This window comes from Ixodes scapularis, unplaced genomic scaffold, assembly GCF_016920785.2.
Source record: "Ixodes scapularis isolate PalLabHiFi unplaced genomic scaffold, ASM1692078v2 PGA_scaffold7__128_contigs__length_106722199, whole genome shotgun sequence".
NCBI classification, from domain to species: domain Eukaryota; kingdom Metazoa; phylum Arthropoda; class Arachnida; order Ixodida; family Ixodidae; genus Ixodes; species Ixodes scapularis.
The window spans coordinates 4240529-4260112 of record NW_024609882.1 but is presented as its reverse complement, the minus strand read 5'-3'; the positions used below and the strand labels follow the sequence as shown (position 1 = coordinate 4260112).

Sequence of the window (19584 nt, the reverse complement as noted above, 5' to 3'; positions counted from 1 at the left end):
GTGTTTAAAAATGCGCGAAAAATGACTTACCTCGAAAGAGTTGTCCAAGGCGCCACAGTCACCTTTTTGTTTCTTTTTTTAGTATCTGATCAACTGAAATAAATTTGACTAATTATAGTAGTAATGTTTGTGTGCGTTCGGCAAAAGCTTTTTTTTTTTTTTTTAAGAACGTATTTGATTGCATTTTTTTTATTCCAGGTGCCTTCAAAGTTGCATCAACGCGCAATTGGGAAAGTCCTGTTTTCAGCCTCCCCTGAGGCGCGACGTTTTCTCACAAATGCAAGAATGTCTTTCGAAAAAGTAAAGCTTTCGCTATCCTGTGAACATATTTCTTTGCCTCATAAAAAGTGCCATTGAAAGCAAAAAATCGGCGTGACACCGCTTTGAACGGCCTTATCTCAACACACCCCTTATGAGAACTAGTATTAACCCCAGATTGACTAGGTCAAGTGAACCGAGGACGTGCTTATTTCTATGCTTTCTGAAAGAAAGAATCTCCTGGAATGTTTTTTTTTACCCCACCGCAACTAAAACCGAGCTTTTTTTCTTTCTTTTTTTTTTTTTTTTTCAAAATAGCTTGTAAAGAAAACGTCGCCAATCTCGATTCATGCCTTTTTCGCGTCGAAAATGTAATTCCGTAGTTTATGCGTTTATTCAGTCGACATGAGACCATGCTAATGCGGATGCCTTCCTATCTGCTCCGGCGATGCCGTAATGCTTTGCATTGTGTTCCATATTCCGTCGCATTTGATCTACTCCGACATGTAACTGTGAGAAGATGACGTGAATCTTGTTCGGTCTAAACCTCGGGAATACTGCTATTTATTTGTGTATTCCCGGCAATTTTTCTGGCCCCGATAGTGTATTCTTCAATGCCACTGTAAAAACAAAAATAACCATGGCACAAAAATAAGTTGAAATCTCGATTTGTTTTACTCGATTCCTGAATCGTTCGTTGCGCTCGCCGACACCGATTCCAGGCATGCCCGTTCGGCATGAATGCGCCAATACTTTTTTGCATTACTTCGGGAAATAAAACGACAAAGGTTCGTGCGCTTCCAGCATTTGCATTTTTATTTGGCGAAACGTGTTAGCCGCGACAAATAGATGGGGCATTCATTTTCGCGTTTATAAATTTATATATTTTTATTGGGTTGAATCGCACAAGCCCTCGTTATGATGTGAGTAGGTACCGTGACGAAGTCTTTCAGGTTGTACGGGCATCGAGGTTAGGCGGGCTCGGCTTGCGTGCCACGGAGCAATTCACTCACACGTCACTTCCTAAAGAGCTGAGGTCACAACGCTCACGTACTGCATCAATCTAAAAAAAGCCCGTGCTTCTGCTTTCTCGCACAACACCGGAACGTACGGAGGCAGCTCAGCGAATGACGATGCCGAAACATATACTTAGACCAAAAAGCGCAGTCCGAGTTGTGACATTAAGCAATGCAAGAGAGACGTTTTGCATTGCTAAATGTCACTACTCAGACTGCGTTTTTTTGGTCTAAACATATGCTTCGGCATCGTCATTCGCTAAGCTGCTTCCGTGAGTTGCCCTAATTGGCTCTCGAGTGTTGTGCGTGAAAAGTATACGCACAGACGTTTTTTAGAGTGTAGCGAGTGTGCATTTCTACGCGCTTTAGTTGCTCGACACGCATGTTGTTGATAACAATGTTACGCGAAGGTGTGCATCTCGTCAATGTTAAGAGAGTATATTTTATAGTGACTTGCAGCGTGGGAAGCGCAGGGTGTGGGGAGTTCCGAGCAAATCTTCTTATCCTTCAGCAATCATTGACACTGCGGCATTAACCGAAAGGAAGGACGGAGAACCAATCGTGGAGAAAGAAATATGAACACAATAAGCTACACCCTTAGTTTCTACCGTAGATGATTCGCATCACTCTTGGCGTATAGTAGCCACTAGAAGCGACTCTACACGTTGTCTCATCCTACGATGGACGAGAGGCCAAAGCCATGGGCCACCAGGTCCAATTCCATGCCACGCTATACTATAACTCGCTTAACATTGATTAGGGGTGGACGAATAATGCTCCGAATTCAAAAGTGCCGCTTCATTTCTATAACTTCAGCGCTCCAAACAGCCTATATGTCGTGGCTTTCTTTGCGATGTAAAATTGTTGAGTCACTCAGTGCTATTCGATTCTAGCCACTGCCCACCCTTCCGCTAATCAGTGATCCAAGACGCGGGACCCGATACGTGCAGGGAAGCGAAATACCGCCCAATTTCTAAGGGGCTCGTGATTGGATCTGGCGGTCCGTAGCTTTTGCCTTTAGAGGGTGAGACGAAGTATAGGCTGGACGGCTGTTGTGTGTTATATCTGTGTCTCGGTTTAATCACGGGTGACGTTTAGCGAAATCCCCCGAGTTGCCCAGTATCCATATACACGATAAGTGGAGCTCGCTCAAAAGTTGAATGTTCAAAACTTTAAAACTTCTAAGCTTCGCGAGGAGTGTTTATTTTTTTTAGCTGACTTGCATTTTTACGTAGCTTCGGCCTTCTGGCGATTGTAGGGAGAGAACCAAATGTCATAGCAAATGAAGTAAAAAAAATAATAAAAAACGTAAATAATGAGTTACTCCACTTTTTATTAAAGTAGGTAGATAAATGCATAAAAAACGACTAATTTAGTTATATGCATAAGAAGGTAATCGAACCCCATGCGCAGCTTGCAAACGTGTAGAAGTGGAGTAGAACAACGGGCCCGCAAACTGTTTATGCCGAAACAACGCGCACTCTAAGTATACTTACGAAGGCTGCATTTCGAGCGGGAGAACTCGATATATGGTGTAAAAATTCGAAATTATTCGTTGCGGGTGGTCAATCAATTCCAGACAGTAAATGCTAAAATTTCTTTCATGCTGCATTTTGATCATCGAGGAAAATATTAATCAAAGGATTGATTGTAAGACTACAAAAAAAAAAAAATCCAAGATCGCCTTCTATCCTCTTCTTTTTGTATATGTGTCTGTGTGTTTGTTATAGACGCTGCAGCTTCTAGCCAAAATGTAGCAAGTCGTAAAAAAAAAAAAGAACAGGAAAAACACTGGTCGTCGTATTCTTTTGTAAAATTTTCGAAAACAGCCCCCTTAGCTCCCTCAAGTTCATTTAAAGCAATTTTGCTCGCATGAAGCACCAAATACCTTCATTGAAGTTGTAGCGTTGAAGAAAATAAAAATGGATGATTGTCCCACTGTAACGATTTTTTGTCACGAAACCTGACGTGAGTTTGCATCCATTTCTTTGGTTTGTAAGTGTGTGTGCTTTCACAAACATTTCTTACACTTCCCTGATTTAGGTTTTCGCTCCACGAACATGTTTTCGATTTAGGTGACATCACGATTCACTCACTTTAAAACACAAGAGCAACTAAAAAAAAGGAAATGCGGTTCGGATTTTTGTTTTTCAGATATACACAAAGAGACTTCCCATGCAAGTTCGTGTATGTCAAGTGACTTAATTTACGCCGCTTCCGCCCGAAAACGATTGGCATAGCAACACTTGAGCTGCGTAGGAAGCTCTCCAAGCATTTTCTTTTATTTCGCATGGTACGAAACAGTGTACGGCTTGGAACACATAATCACCTCATCTCGTTAATGACGTACTCGACCTACGAGGCACCATAATCAATATTTATTAACAGTAATCTTTGCGCCCACTAATCGTTTCAAATTTTCGTCTTTCCCCACACCACCTCGGAATAGAACTCTCTTCCTTGTAGCGTTTTTGAGGCTGCCGATTCTTGCGATGCTATTGAGAGTTATTTTTCATTGATGTGCTTACTTTTTTTGTATCTTGCATGTTAGTATTTTTAACGTCACTCTCTTTTATTGCAGTTACTGATGTATTCGTCGAAAATGTATATCGAGGTGTTTTATTTTTGGTTTCAAATGTGCGTATTTCTATATTATCCGTTGTTCTTTCCAGTCCTGCTTGGGCCAGTCTATGGTCTGCAGTATGTTTTAAAAATATATATAAATAAAATGAGAAGTGTTAAACGAGACGGATGGTAAGACATAAAAAGGAATGCATACCAAATTCTACCAAATGGTCACTTGTCCGCGTGCACAATATAATTCCGCCAATAAAAACTAAAAAAAGCTAAAGTAGGGAAAATGTTCAGCTAGATTTAGCGGGAAAAATTTTCAGGTAGATTCAGCGAGAAACGTTTTTCGCTAAATTTAGCGGGAAAAATTTCCTGCTAAATTTAGTGGGGAAATTTACCCATCATGCACTGCGCGGTTACGCCGACGGCGACGGCGACGGCGACGCCGACGCCGACGCTGACGCCGACGCCGCTCAAGCCGGAAACGGGCGCCTAAGAGCTGCGCTCTAAAACAGAAAAACGATCGAGTTGCTTTGTGACACATAACACAAATACCTCTCAGGAGCTCAATTGCATGCAACCTCTCAATAAACATAAAACTAGACGAATCCCACCGTCAATAGTTAGTATTGGGACTTGTTGCCCCAAGCTTCCGATAAGGTTTCTGCTATCGGACCCACGTAGCGCTGAAGATCCAAAGCTTGAAATGGTCTAATGAGCGTAGGTATTATATCGACCCCTGACTTGGTGAATGCCTTACTCTGAGTAAGGCTTTCACCAAGTCAGGTGTCAATTAAATACCTACGCTCATTAGACCATTTCACGGTTGGGCTCTTAGGGGCTACGTGGGTCCGATAACTGTAACCTTCTCGGAACCTTGGGGCAACAAGTCACAAACAAGTAAAGTACCCGCTCTTCGGAAACGATCGCCTTAGCGAACTACCGGGAGTAATCGTTCGTGGCAGTCGTAATCGTTAGAACGCTCATTATCCCGGCCCTGAAAAGACGAGAATTGCTTGTTCTATGTTCTCGAGGGAAGCATCTGCTGTACTCCGTCTCACCATAACCTGGCAAACGGCGAAGGCTACGGTAGCTGTGAGCCAATGACCACGTCGAAAGAAAACACCTTACTATACCACAAGTCTTGCCTAGCTCCATTAAAGCCACAGGCGGGAGAGATAGTAACGATGATTTTGTGCGAATTTTGAGCGACGAACTAACCTGTTAGGTGTAGCGAATCGACGTTTGTGACAAAAAAGAGGGGATCCTGATAAGAGCGGAGTTCCTCTTTCTCTCTTCTTCGACTACTTGGCGTACGCTGTCACCCCTCTACCTTTGGTAAGGGCTGTCCCGTGCTTCGACTCCCTCGCTAATATTTGGCTCGAAGGGGCCGTAACGTTCGCTCTTTGCCGCGTTCTTGCGAAAAGAAGTGCAGGGACCGCCTCTGCGAGCAATTTGTGCAGCGAGGTGTTTACCCTCGGTCCTGGGGACCTGTAGCGCATTCTCTTTCAGCTCGTGATTGATGTCGGCAAAAGAGGTCGCTCCGCATTGCTCGCTTTCCGAACCACCGTTCCCATCTGGAATGTCTGTTCCTCGTCGGTTGCTCGCTGGGCCGGAATTTCTTGTTCTTAATATGTCTGATAGGTCTCTTCGTACTCTTTCGACATTATACGTGGCTCGCGAAAACGTCTCTTCGGCCGTTATTGTGGTGACCTTACCGCTGAGCTCGTATCCTTCTGCCATACGCTTTTCGGTCCGTCGGATGTGTTCTTCTAATCGAGAATAAGCAGGAAAAAACCGTAACATTACGCGATTATCTCACGCGCAAGATACGCATGTGTATCGTAAAAGATAATGTCGGCATTTTTAATAGGTCAATTCAGAAGTGAGTGCACAGGGGGAAAATTACATAAAGCCATCTTCTGTGATTGTGATCCTCGCGTTTTCTCTTATCGACTCTTATCTCTTATCAACGAGACTATCCCAGGATAGTCTCGTTGTATTTTCGAGGGTTGAATAAACTCTACTCTTGCTTTGCAAACGGAGGACTTTTGCAAAGCTGGAAGGCTGCAAGGTAATCTTGCGACGTACTCTCGCTATCTACGCTGTGTTGTTACGTTATTGTAGTCACCATATGTTCCCTATATACACTTACACACTTTAAGAAAATATCCTTTCTTTGAACAAAATAGTTTTCTGAAATATCATTACAGGGGCCCCCTAATGACATTTGAGCTTTTAACTTGTTTATGATATTACTTCTTTAGTGGTTCGGGCTACTCGGATAAAACGTAGTAGGCACGAAATATTAGCGCATCATATTTTAATTTAATCAGGCAAAAACAGCTCAACGTGTTGAAAACACGTAACCGGTCGCATCACTGGTGACCATTTTTCATTGGAAATCCTCAAGAGCCGTCAGAAATTTCTTGATGCAAGTGAAATAAAGTGTATCAATCCGTAAACCATTGTTATTCCTTGTTACAGAAAGAATAAACAAAAAGGACGAACAAGCGCGAACGGGGGACCATTAAGTAAATTTCGTTGCGTGTACGCGCGCAAGGTCGCGCGCCACTTAGTATGGACACTAACATATTTGGTTCAGTATCCCTTAATAGCTGTAGTTCTAAAAAAAGAAACGCAATGTTTTTTTTTATGTAATGATGAAGAGATGACTTGTCTGCTGTCAATGATTGTATTCGTTTGAACCGTCCTGCATTGTTAAGGATATTTATCAACTGAGTTCAAACTTTCTGTTTGTATCGAAGGTTTTGCATAAAAAGTGTTTTATTGGTTCAACTTTTTTTTGCGACTGAAATAGCATCACGTTGCTGGTATTACAGACATAAATTGAATGAATTATTCAACATTTAAAGCTGTATTTTTAAAAAAAATATTTACAAATATTAAGGATATTTTTTGTTCATATAAGCACTTATTGTTTAAATATATTTTGTAATATCTGCGAACTGTGTAGTTAATAAACTGTTCGTTTCGTAGTTGGCAGTGTTGAGTCAAACCAAGTGCATTGCTTAGCATAGATCAACCACAAAATGTTTATTGTTGTTAATAAAAAGTAAAAGTAGTCCCTCTATGGCTCCTCATCGTCGCTGTTTGACTATCATTTACAATTTAGAACGACTTTCTTGTTTGTTTTATTTTTACAGTTGTGTTACAGACGCCTCTTAGAAGCCAACCCGCGGATCCGGCACAAAGACATTATTTGTCTTTACTGAACCTGGAGTCGTTTGTTATACGCCAGTGTTTCCTCGTTAACTGGGTGACGAAATAGCGCCAAGGGAATGTGTTTCGCTTTCTCTATTCTTGGATTCTGCGCAAACGTCTGGCTGAATTGATTCCTTTGAGACTCATGAATTCTGCAAAGGAAGAAAATAATCTGCCCTCCCAAACAAGGTGACAACTAGGATTGATACGGAGAAAATTTTGCCCGTATATGGTATTGAAGTCAGGCAAAACTACTGTTGTTTGCTTGCAGCCTTGTAACATATGATAGACACACTCAGCAAGCCTGCAGAAGTGTACATTGAGAAGAGATATACCCACACTTGGTAGCAACCGCATTAACTATAGTTTGTTACTCGGTGCTTTTTGGTCATGGAACAATCCATAATGACGGCTCTCCGGGGAACGTGGATAAGTTAGTAGCTATGAATGGGAAAATCATTCATGACTAAGACTAAGGTAGAAATAAAAAAACGGGTTCATCTTATTTTTTAAAGAAAAAGTAACGTTATAGCTTTAAAACTGGATTCAACCTTAAGCTTAATATCTGACGTAATTTTCTAAAATTGAAGCCTATCCGGCGAAACCTCTGTCATAAATGTTCCCCTTATGATACCTTTTTCTTAAAATATATACATTGCGGCAGTTCTTAATAACGTGTGTAATACTTCAATATTTTTGAGAGCATGTGAAACTGTTCGCTTTTTTCTATCTGTTTGATGATCTAGCGACTTGAGGCAACGTCTGTTTCACAACTTTTCACGTGGAAGACAATCGAGCCCATACTCAGCAATTGGAAGAAATTCAGATTGAATTTTCATGTCAATTCTCCAATGCTTTGCTGAAAAAAAAATCTTGCTGCCCTGCTCCAATGTCTTAGCTTAAAGTGAATTTGCTGTGTTTGCCAATAATATGCATTAGTAAATCGCTAATTTGCGTTTTAAATTTGTATTATAAAATATAACAACTGAAATTTTTATTCGATAGGATTTACGTTACTAAGGGCCAAGTACCCATTCAGCTTCTTTCACCTCGCGCACTTTAAAATTTGCAATTTTTAATCTCACAAGGTATCGTTTAAATCGCAGTCGTTGGTCATTTCGAGTCGCCCATTAAATATGAAACACAATGCGACTGTCAGCAAAACAACTCGGAGCAAAATGAACGCGCCGCTCTAAGTAGAGTATTGAGTGGTAGAATGAGTTTTCCGTTCCGGCATTTTAACTGTTCCAGTTTTGACGCAGAGAAGAAAATTGAAACCATTGCTGTATTTTAATGCGCCTTTCCACAATCTCAGCCTCATCGTCTTTGTCAGACGATAAATAAAAACAATGTTTTTTGCGCCAAAAACGTAAAGCAGCATGAGTTACGGGCTCCAACGTGAAACGTGCGTGACAGACATTCGCTCATTTAAAACAAAACCAGAAGAAGTTTTCATCCAGTACTCTTGCCTTTGTGCCCCTATCCCACACTTGTCTTTATCTAGGAAACGCAGCATGAACTCAAAATTATGAATAATGGTTTCACCTTTCGCTTTCTTATCAGGCATGAGGTGGACAAACAACCTCAAAGGGAAAAGTGCGTGCATTTTGCATTGTTTTCATTGGAGAGACTATCACGCCCAAAACTTATATAATACAACGTAAATTGCAAAAAGAAAAAAAAAATGAAGCAGTGCGCGGTTTAATCAACTGTTCAGAGCTTTCTGTTTCTTCTTCGGAGGCCTGAAATGGTCCATTTGTTTCCCCAAACGCGGTTTTAACTAAGTTTGTAATGAGCCATTCAGCGCAAGTTTCATTCGGGTCACTAACTTTAAGGCTGGATTGTCCCGACCTGGTTTATAAATGCTTAATGATGTGGTCCGGTCCTCACCACGTACTAGCAATGAAAGCAAAATATAATCAAAAGATATATTCTGTTCTGTTTTGGCAAGACAGTGAAATAGTGCGAGGTTGTGTGAACTACCGAATGTTGTGCGTGATTTTTTATTCCGTATTTCTAAATGCTGCTTAACAATAATAAAAACAGGGAGTAAATAATACGTACAGAATCACTGAAGCGTTGTGCATAAACCCGCTTAAAGAATACAAATATTTCTTGAATACACATGACATGGGTAGAGAGAACCAAACAAGCTCAATTTCAATGTGAAATCATTATTTGTATGACATTCAGGAGCTAAAAAAAAAAAATCACGTGAATGCGATAATAGCCCGAAGAAACGTTTTTTAGGGGCGAAGCTTCTTAGGGTCTAGCCTTGTCCGTCCGGCGTCCGTGCTCACATCAAATGCCATCCAGTCTGTCTTCTTAAAAAAATAAAAAAATGCTTGCGCAGTCGACAGGATTCGAACCTGTGCGGGGAGACCCCAATGGATTTCTAGTCCATCGCCTTACCACTCGGCCACGACTGCGGGACGAGTAGGGGGCTCTGAGATGTGGTAGTAACTCAAGATCTGGGGTTTCTGTCAGAGATGAAACGTTGCATGTAGCCGCTCAACGTTTATGCAGTTGAGGGCGCTGCGGCCAAATGCATATATAATCGCGTTAAACTTTCGTCTACGTTTGTAGACGAGAGGGCGCTATGGTCAAATGCTGAAATGCGTATATAACCACGTTCCATACAACACATTCTCTCTCTGACATGGATGAAAACGAACGAAAAGCTCGGCATGCGGCGGCTCAGCGTCTACGCAGACAGCAAGCTGCTCCGGAGACCAGGGCGCGAGAAGCTGCTGCAAAGCGTCAAAAACGCCAAGCGGACTAAAAAATCAGCACCATCAGCACTACCTATGAACAAAATCAGTATCATCAGCACCACCAGAATTTGGCCCCAATCAACATCATTCACTAAGTGGAGATGCGGTCATTTTTTATAAATTTATTATCCCCCACAAAATATACCTGCTTACATATTTTATTAGGTCACTAGTACAGGTGAGGATATCCGACTGAAAGAGGAATTGTGATGTATTTTGGATGAAATGCATAGAGGCATTTAATCTTAGTAATTATGATCTGATATTCACATATATAATACAGGTTTAGTTTGTTTCTCTTTCGTAAAAAAAATCGCCAAGGAGAGGACATGAAGGTCTTTTTTACCAGGCGGTGGTGCGATTGTCCCTTTTTCTAGTGTCCCTCTTGTCTCCGGGTTTTTGTTTTTTTGGTATGATCCCTCACCAGCTCCCGTGCGCGACCACCCTCATTTCTGAGAATTTGTCTGTTTGTAAGATCACAGTTTTGCCCATTATTGCACGAACGTAAGCCGAAACTCGGAATTTAAATCTATATAATATTTCTATTTTACCTCACTGTTGAATATACTGAAAAAAAGTGCATTTGACATGTAAAAACAAGATCTTCAATTTAATCTTCGGGTTTTCTGTTTACAGTATTTATTCCTGACGCACGTTTACGTAATGAATGGGATTTTATTTACTATGATATATTATGTGGTTATGAACATCTATTCTTAAAACTAGTGTTTATAAACTGGGCAAAAGACAAATCACGTGAAGTAGCGTCTAGTATAGCGTAAACGCGGGCAATGAGTGTCGAAGTTTGGTGTTTTCTATCATTTTTAAATTTTAATAAAATTAATAAGTGTTAACATGACACTATTAATGTCCATACCTGTTGTGTAGTACAGAATTACAGACTAAAAGAAGTTGAAGTATTTAAGACCTCAAGTTGTCACGTGTCGGGCACCTAGTGCACATTGCGATGCTGGAATTGAATAAAATACCGTTCAGCTTACATTTATCAAACTTTTTCCATATATATACATATATAAACTTCCGCAAGTTGTTTTATAACGGACCATATACATGATAGTAAGTACGCCTTCGGTGCCTGTAATGTGCAGTGCCGATATTTGACCTGGCCGCTCAGCACGAAAAGCCGTGTTGCTACAATGCTCTCGACGACAGCAGGAGAACCTACCGACCCAAAACGTAAGCGGTGGTGGCCATTAAACTCTTAAGCCTCTCGTTTTGCGTGGGAACTGCCGAAGGCATGCAAATGGCACGCACGTGTTAAGCCGTTTGGACGCAGCCCCCGTTTAGAGCACTGGCTCACTGAGCCAGCGCTTCATGCCCTCCGACCGTTAATGACGCGCAACGTAAAATTACGTAAACTTTTAGAAAGGTACCCAAACGCGTTTCACGTAATTTTTTTCTTCTTCAAAACTTTGGGCATTGTACACGCAAAGAACAAAATAGAGCGAGGACGGTCTTCGAGCTGAACTAGTTCGCTCATGAAACGCCGTAAATGCGACAGCGTTAATGAGTCCAATCAAATATAAAGGAACGTATACGAATAAGAGGAAGTTGGCGTAATGCAGTGAAAAACAGAGTAGCCGGAAGTAAAGTAGGCTCATGATAAAGACTTCGGGGATGCAAGTTTCCAGGAAAGCATACGGCTCCCTGAAGACTCAGACAACGTACGACATGCTGGCCTAGCTTGTTATGTACGAGCGTCTTGCTTGGTGATTCGTTCTTCGGTGTCCTGAAGGGCCTGTGGTGCAATGTCATGAGCGGCGGAGAGACTAATCAGATGTTCGGCAGTGGACACACTCTGCGTTGTTCAGCTCAGTGCACCAACGCAGGTATCGCTGTTTTTTGGGCTAATACTTGGTCTTTGTCTCGGAAGGTCTTAAAAAACTACAAACTAGCCAAAAGAAAGTCCAACTTAACCTTCTTTGGCCAGTCTGGGTACCTTGGCCCCTAATTTCCCACGTAAATTCCAACGCTTGGCTTTACAATGCTGGTAGTTTGGCTGTCAAACTGGCATCTTTGGCAATTATGTGGCTACACTTTCGAGCAAGTTCCAGATCTGGGCTTCACTGTTGGTTCTTTGGATAATACTTGGAACTTTGACTATGATGTGTCGAGTCAGTGAAAGATTTTAGAAACGCAGTAGAGAAGTAGTCTCGCACTACTTGACTTCTGAGGGAACACCCGCATTGGGCTGCAAGTTAGGCCCGTAGGATGCCCAAGGTTTTGACAACTTAGGCGTTTCTTTTGCCTACATGCATCCCCGAAAATGCGTTACTGTCGAAACAAACCGGCCACATGATCAACGAGACTCCATATGCTTCGTAGGAAATGAATTGTTTTCCGACGATTGGAAAAATTTAGACCGAGTGACTCTAGAGCCTCTCAATGTCGTCGTGTTATTGCTATGTACTGCTTACAACCACAATTTACGTTCGTTAATTCGTGGCCTTTCACACCGGATATCGCCTGGATATATTTTTGTTGCTTTCAGCCGACACTAAATAGTTCTCACTTTTTCTAGAAAAAATAATTCGCGTTAAATATATAATAGTCGGTCTTCTTGTTTTGTATTGTAAGTTGTATTGCATTATATTGCCACCCGCAGAGCCGAGAAGGCAACGCTCGGTCACGGTTTTTTAGAAGAATCCCGGTCATTCTCGCAGCAGACGTAACTTTCCTTCTGCTTTGTTATTCTCGAAAGTGCCAGTTCATCCTCGCCCCGAGCGCGCGACGCTCGAACCTTCTTTGCCGAACTTTCGAGATAGTGACGCAGGGTAGATAAGCGGCTCCCGCGACCTTGTCGGGTCAGTCTCAGTCTCGCTCCCGCTCTGCTTCGCCGCCGAATCGCCGCCTGCTTTTCTACTGCCTCGACGCGCTTTCGTTATTTATTTTTGGTTGGCACAAGTTCGCCCATTAAACCTTTATTTTCAGTTTACTCTTTGCTTTCTCGTCGCCTTAATTCGTGACATTTCTGGTGGAGGTGCGGAGTACTTTGCACGGGTTTCATACGGTCTACTGCCGAAGAAGACCAACCAGTCGACGAAGCCGACCATGGACCCCCAGTCGTCGCAGACCCCGACTGTCGCCCCCGTCGTCTACCTGCCCGTCGCCCCTCGTACACCGACGTCCTTCCACGGCGAGATCTACGAAGACGTCGAAGATTGGTTGCAGCAATACGAACGGGTGGCGCTGCACAACCAAAGGACTCCGGAACAGCGTCTTCAAAATGTCTATTTTTCCCTCGAGGGAACGGCGCGACAGTGGTTCGAGAATCGTGAAACCTCGATTACGTCATGGGACCAGCTGAAAGGAGAGCTCCGAGGGACGTTCGCCAGTCACCACCGAAGGGAGAGAGCCGAGGACCTCCTTCGGACGAGGACGCAAGGCCCCAACGAAAGCGTAACCAGCTTCGTTCAAGACGTCCTGCGGCTGAGTGCGCGTGCCGACCCACAAGCCACTGGTGACAAGAAGCTGCGTGTCCTCATGCGCGGGGTGAGGGACGACATCTTTGGGGGCCTCGTCCGCTACCCGCCGACCACCGTCGAAGCGTTTGTCACGGAAGCAACGAACATGGAGCGTGCCCTCCAAGCACGCGCCTCCTACTACCAACGACATCCCGGCGTCGTTGCCTCCACCGACATCGGCGCCCGCACCCGGGACATACGCGACGTTATCCGGGACGTCGTCCGAGAGGAGCTCCGAAAGCTGCTCCCCGCTACTGAGCGCCCGGCGTCGCTGTCAGTCGCCGAGATCGTGCGCGACGAGGTACAGCGGGCCTTGCAGCCTGAAACTCCCGTCAACGAGCAAGCCCCTGAGGAACCGAGGCTGACCTACGCCGCCATGGCCAGACGACCGCCGCAAGCTCCCCGCCAAGCTACGGTGCCACCACGACGTCAACCTCCAGCGCCACAGTACTACCAACGTCGCGAAGAACGACAGCACGTGCGCCCGGAAAAACCAGCACCCAGGAAAACTGACGTGTGGCGAACGGCCGACCGACGCCCGCTTTGTTACCATTGCGGGGAAGCCGATCATGTCTACCGCCGTTGCCCGTACCGGCAGCTGGGGTTACGAGGCTTCCACCCCGACGATCCGCGACCACGCTACGGAGAGCGACCTAGGGACATCGACGAATACCTCCGCCGTTCGCCATCCCCAGGACCGTCTCCCCGCCGCGGTTACCGATCGCCATCACCGCAACGCCTTGCATCGCCTCATCGTAGGTCCCGCCGAGAAAGCCTGTCCCCCCTGCCTCGCCGGGAAAACTGAGTGCGGCAATACCGGGAGGTGGTATTACCGGTGACGAACGACGCCAATATCCTCCACAAACGTCGGAGGGCTCCCACACTAGCGACAAAACGGATAGGAACGACGCTTCTGTGACGGTGTCGAATAACATCGACGTTACCATCGACGGCCACGACGCGAAGGCACTCGTCGACACCGGAGCAGACTATTCCGTTTTAAGTGGGAAGCTCTCTCGCCGCCTTCGGAAAGTGATAACGCCGTGGGATGGCCCAAAAATACGAACCGCCGGCGGACATCACATCACACCAGTGGGAAGGTGTACTGCGCGCGTGGACATCCATGGAGAGACCTGCCCCGTGAAGTTCGTCGTCCTCAAAGACTGTTCGAGAGACGTCATCCTTGGCATGGACTTCCTCTGTGAGTACGGTGCTGTGATCGACCTTGGAGCAAACAGGTTGACGCTGCGAAAGCCCATGCTACCTCCGGAGGAATCCAAAACGTCGCCAGCCCCCGTCCGAGTCATTGCGGACCACGTGAACCTGCCGCCACGGTCGAGTGTTCTTGTGCCCGTCGTGACCGACGCAGTTGCCAGCGGGATAGCCCTTCTGGAAGGCAACGTCCAACTGCTTCTCGGAAGAGGAATAGGCGTCGCAAGGGGCGTAGCAGAGCTGCAGGATGACGTTGTGTGGTCCTCGTGACGAACTTTCGACCGGAGGCGCAGCATCTAACGAAAGGTGCCACTATAGGACACGTCGAGGAACTCCGGGCCGACGCCGAAATCGCCGCGATCTCCGACGAGCCCTCGCCATGTCAGCCGTCCAGTACAGTGCCGCAACAGCTTGACGTTAACCCCAAGCTCAGCGCCACGGAACGAGGACAGCTCGGAGACCTCCTCGCCGAGTTCGGCGACTGCTTTGCGACGACGTCGAGGGTGCGCCAGACAACAGTTGCGAAACACCGCATCATTACCAACGAGGACGCGCTCCCTGTGCATCGGCCGCCGTACCGGGTCTCCCCAAAGGAACGAGAGGCCATTCATGAACAAGTACAGGAGATGCTCAACGACGACATCATTCAGCCTTCGAGCAGCCCGTGGGCCTCTCCAGTTGTGCTGGTAAAGAAAAAAGACGGAACGCTTCGATTCTGCGTTGACTACCGGCGGCTCAACGCGGTCACGAAGAAAGACGTTTATCCGCTCCCCCGCATCGACGACACGCTGGACCGGCTGCGCCACTCCCGATACTTTTCGTCGATGGACCTTAAGAGTGGCTACTGGCAGATCGAAGTCGACGAACGAGACCGAGAAAAGACTGCCTTCGTCACGCCCGACGGACTGTTTGAGTTCAAGGTGATGCCCTTCGGACTGTGCACGGCGCCGGCAACGTTCCAACGTGTCATGGACACCGTCCTGGCAGGCCTCAAGTGGCAGAGCTGTCTCGTTTACCTCGATGACGTCGTGGTATTCTCGGCCAACTTCGACGAGCATTTACGACGCCTTCGGGCCGTTTTAGAAGCAATCAGGACCGCAGGACTCACCCTCAAGCCGACGAAGTGCCGGTTTGCCTACGGAGAACTGAAGTTCCTGAGCCACGTGGTGAGCAACGAAGGTGTAAGTCCTGACCCTGAGAAGACTCGCGCCGTAGCGGCCTTTCCACCGCCCACCGACAAAACTGCCGTCCGAAGAATCCTTGGACTTTGCGCATACTACCGGCGATTCGTTCAGGATTTCGCCAAGCTTTCTGCGCCGCTAACGCACCTTACGAAAGACGCCGTGAACTTCGACTGGGGTGAAGAACAACAACAAGCATTCGACGAACTAAAGCGACGGCTCCAGTCACCACCGATTCTCGGCCACTTCGACCAATCAGCCGAAACGGAGGTCCACACGGACGCCAGTAATACAGGACTCGGAGCGGTACTGGTCCAACGACAAGACGGTGCGGAGCGCGTGATCGCATACGCTAGCCGGACGCTGTCGAACGCGGATCGCAATTATTCAACGACCGAGAAGGAATGTCTGGCCGTCGTCTGGGCCATCACGAAATTCCGCCCATACCTGTACGGGACTCCTTTTCGGGTGGTCACCGACCACCATTCGCTGTGTTGGTTAGCGAGCCTGAAGGACCCATCGGGACGCCTCGCTCGATGGAGCCTACGACTGCAAGAGTACGACGTAACCGTGGTCTACAAGTCAGGCCGAAAACACAGCGACGCCGACTGCCTGTCCAGAGCCCCTGTCGAGTCAGCTGCCGGATGTGCCAAAGACGACGACGACGACCACTTTCTTGGCGCGGTGAGCATTCGCGGCATGGCAGCGCTCCAGCGGGACGATCCTGAGCTGCGTGCATTGATCGACCACTTGGAGGGACGAGGGGGTACGATTCCCCGAGCCTTCTCACGTGACCTGCCAAGATTCGCCGTCCGGAGAGGTATCCTCTATAAAGAAAACTTCGGGGACAACAACTCGACGTGGTTGTTAGTGATTCCTGCTAGTCTTCGAGAAGAGATCTTCCAAGCCTGCCACGACGACCCAACATCTGGTCACCTTGGCTACAGTAGGACTCTTGCTCGAATCCGAGAAAAATACTACTGGCCCAAGCTTCCGAAGACTGTCCACCTCTACGTCCGTTCGTGCCACGAATGCCAACGAAGCAAGAAACCACCGACGAAGCCGGCAGGTCTCTTGCAACCGATCGCGCCCCCGACTGCACCATTCCAGCAGGTTGGAATGGATCTTCTCGGACCTTTCCCACCGTCGGCGCAGGGAAACCGGTGGATAATCGTGGCAACTGATTATCTCACCACGTACGCCGAGACAAAAGCACTCCCGTCGGGGACCGCCATGGAAGTAGCCAAATTCTTCGTGGAGTCTATCGTCCTCCGACACGGCGCTCCCCAAGTCCTGATTACGGACCGAGGATCCTCGTTCATGGCGCAACTGACACAAGAGATACTCCGCCTGAGCCACACCGACCACCGCCGGACCACGGCATACCACCCGCAGACCAACGGGCTGACGGAGCGACTAAACAAGACCATCTCCGACATGATTTCTATGTACGTGGACGTGGAACACAAGACGTGGGATGAAGTGCTGCCCTACGTCACGTTTGCGTACAACACGGCGATTCAAGAAACTACCGGCGTTACACCCTTTCAGCTGGTGCACGGCAGAAAGGTGACGACGATGCTCGACGCCATGCTGCCCCACGACCCGACGGATGACGGCACTGACGACGACCAGCTGGTCACCCAACGAGCAGAAGAAGTACGCCAGCTAGCCCGTCTTCGAATAAAGGACCAGCAACGTGTGGACGCTGGCCGGTACAACCTTCGCCGCCGCGACGTGGAGTTCCAGCCCGGAGACAGGGTATGGGTGTGGACGCCCATTTGCCGCCGCGGCCTCAGCGAGAAACTGTTAAAACGCTACTTCGGACCCTACAAGGTCATCCGCCGCCTTGGGGACTTGAACTACGAGGTGCTCCCCGACGGAACTCGCCCATCAGGACGCCGCCAGCCACGACCCGAAGTCGTCCACGTAGTTCGACTCAAGCCGTTCTACGCGCGTTAGGATTGTGAAACTGCATGTTTGTTTTGTTTCGCCGTAATTGTTTTAGCCATTTCCGTTTTCCTTTCGTTTTGCATCGGGGCGATGCACTTTTAAAGGGGGGATAATGCCACCCGCGGAGCCGAGAAGGCAACGCTCGGTCACGGTCTTCTAGAAGAATCCCGGTCATTCTCGCAGCAGACGTAACTTTCCTTCTGCTTTGTTATTCTCGAAAGTGCCAGTTCATCCTCGCCCCGAGCGCGCGACGCTCGAACCTTCTGTGCCGAACTTTCGAGATAGTGACGCAGGGTAGATAAGCGGCTCCCGCGACCTTGTCGGGTCAGTCTCAGTCTCGCTCCCGCTCTGCTTCGCCGCCGAATCGCCGCCTGCTTTTCTACTGCCTCGACGCGCTTTCGTTATTTATTTTTGGTTGGCACAAGTTCGCCCATTAAACCTTTATTTTCAGTTTACTCTTTGCTTTCTCGTCGCCTTAATTCGTGACAATATTGCAAATAAAAATACCGTATGAATATTTTTGTCTTGATGTTGTTGGGTGTTTGGAGTTATCCCTTTAGATAACATATTCAATCATTCCTGCATTTTGTGTGCTTCGTATTGTTTTCTGTCCATATATACTATATATATTTATAATATCGTGAAGATGCTGACAGTTCGGTTTGATATTGTAAAATTTAGCTGAATGTATATTTTGTGTCTTTTTACATAAAGTACTTACGTGAAATATAAGGAATGAGTGCCTCTTCAAGATTCTGTGCCTTCTGCACTTTCCCCTTTTCCGAACCCCCTTGAAAAAATAACAAAACGAAAAGCACATATTCATTAACCAAATTGGGCGATATTCTCAAAGTATGGGCAGTGCTTCCGAAAGTTAACTGCGCCATATGATGGCCTCTTTTGTCAAAAATCACCGAGAACAATTTATGTGCATTTATGTGCGCTTTCGTCTGTTTATCCTTCGTGTTCCTGTCCCGTGTTGTATTTCATGTTCTCGGCTGTTTCTAAATTTTGGTCTACGCAGATTCTGAAGCATTACTATTTGCGCTTTAATTATCTATTTTTCCCTTCGTAGTTTTGTTTTCTGAAGCTGAATTTGGAGGAGGAAGAAATCAATTTGTTTCAATACGTGCAAATACTGCGAGGCGTCGCCTGACTTTTTGCTAAATTAATTAAAACTTCAGACCCACCAACAAAATTCGCGAATCCCTGTAATATAACTTAAAAAAAGCCACTTCTCTCTTGGGATATAATATGTACCGTATGCACTCTGTAGGTTTAATTAACTTTCTTATGCGTATTTTTCGCATCACCTGGTTTTGTGGAAAAACTTTGTAATATGTGGGATTAATTTTTCGTTTGTTTAAAAATTGGTTTGGATTTTGAACCTTGGGAAATCAAAGTCAATTGCATTTGAACGAGGAGCTTTCAGAAATGAGCAGGCCACTCTCAAGGGAGGCTCTCTGAAAATATTTGCATTCTGCCAAAATAACGGTTTATAATTTTATAACATAAGTAAGTTTATCTAAAGACATAAATATATCTCGGCTATTTTAAACAACAAAACATTTTGTTTTATTCCGGAGGAAGTTGGTGTGTCTTGGTCACTTCATATCTTGATATTGTATACAAACAAGGCGTGACTTAATAGTAACTATATTATAACACACTGATTTCCAGCAGGGTGAAATATTTAGGGTAAATATTGAGCTTCGCGAAACCGCAAAGCAAATGTTATTTATGCAGAATAACAAAGCGTAGTGGTTTGTATCAGCGCCTTGAGTGTACAGCACTAAGTGGGGCGTCAAGAAGGAAAACTACAGATTTCGTAATGGCATAAATGGGTAAAAATATTGAGCTCTAATTATGAGAGCAGCAAATTAGTGATATAATAAAACATTTCAACTGT

General features: G+C 46.0%; 1 protein-coding gene and 1 non-coding gene across 2 annotated transcripts in view; one reads left to right on the top strand and one right to left on the bottom strand.

The window, feature by feature from the left end:
- The window catches only part of LOC120838549, a 162005-nt gene that overhangs the window by 133365 nt on the left and 9056 nt on the right, over positions 1–19584 (top strand). The window lies entirely within an intron of this gene.
- Trnas-aga lies at positions 9419–9499 on the bottom strand. Its single transcript has one exon. It is a non-coding gene; the product is annotated as a tRNA-Ser (tRNA).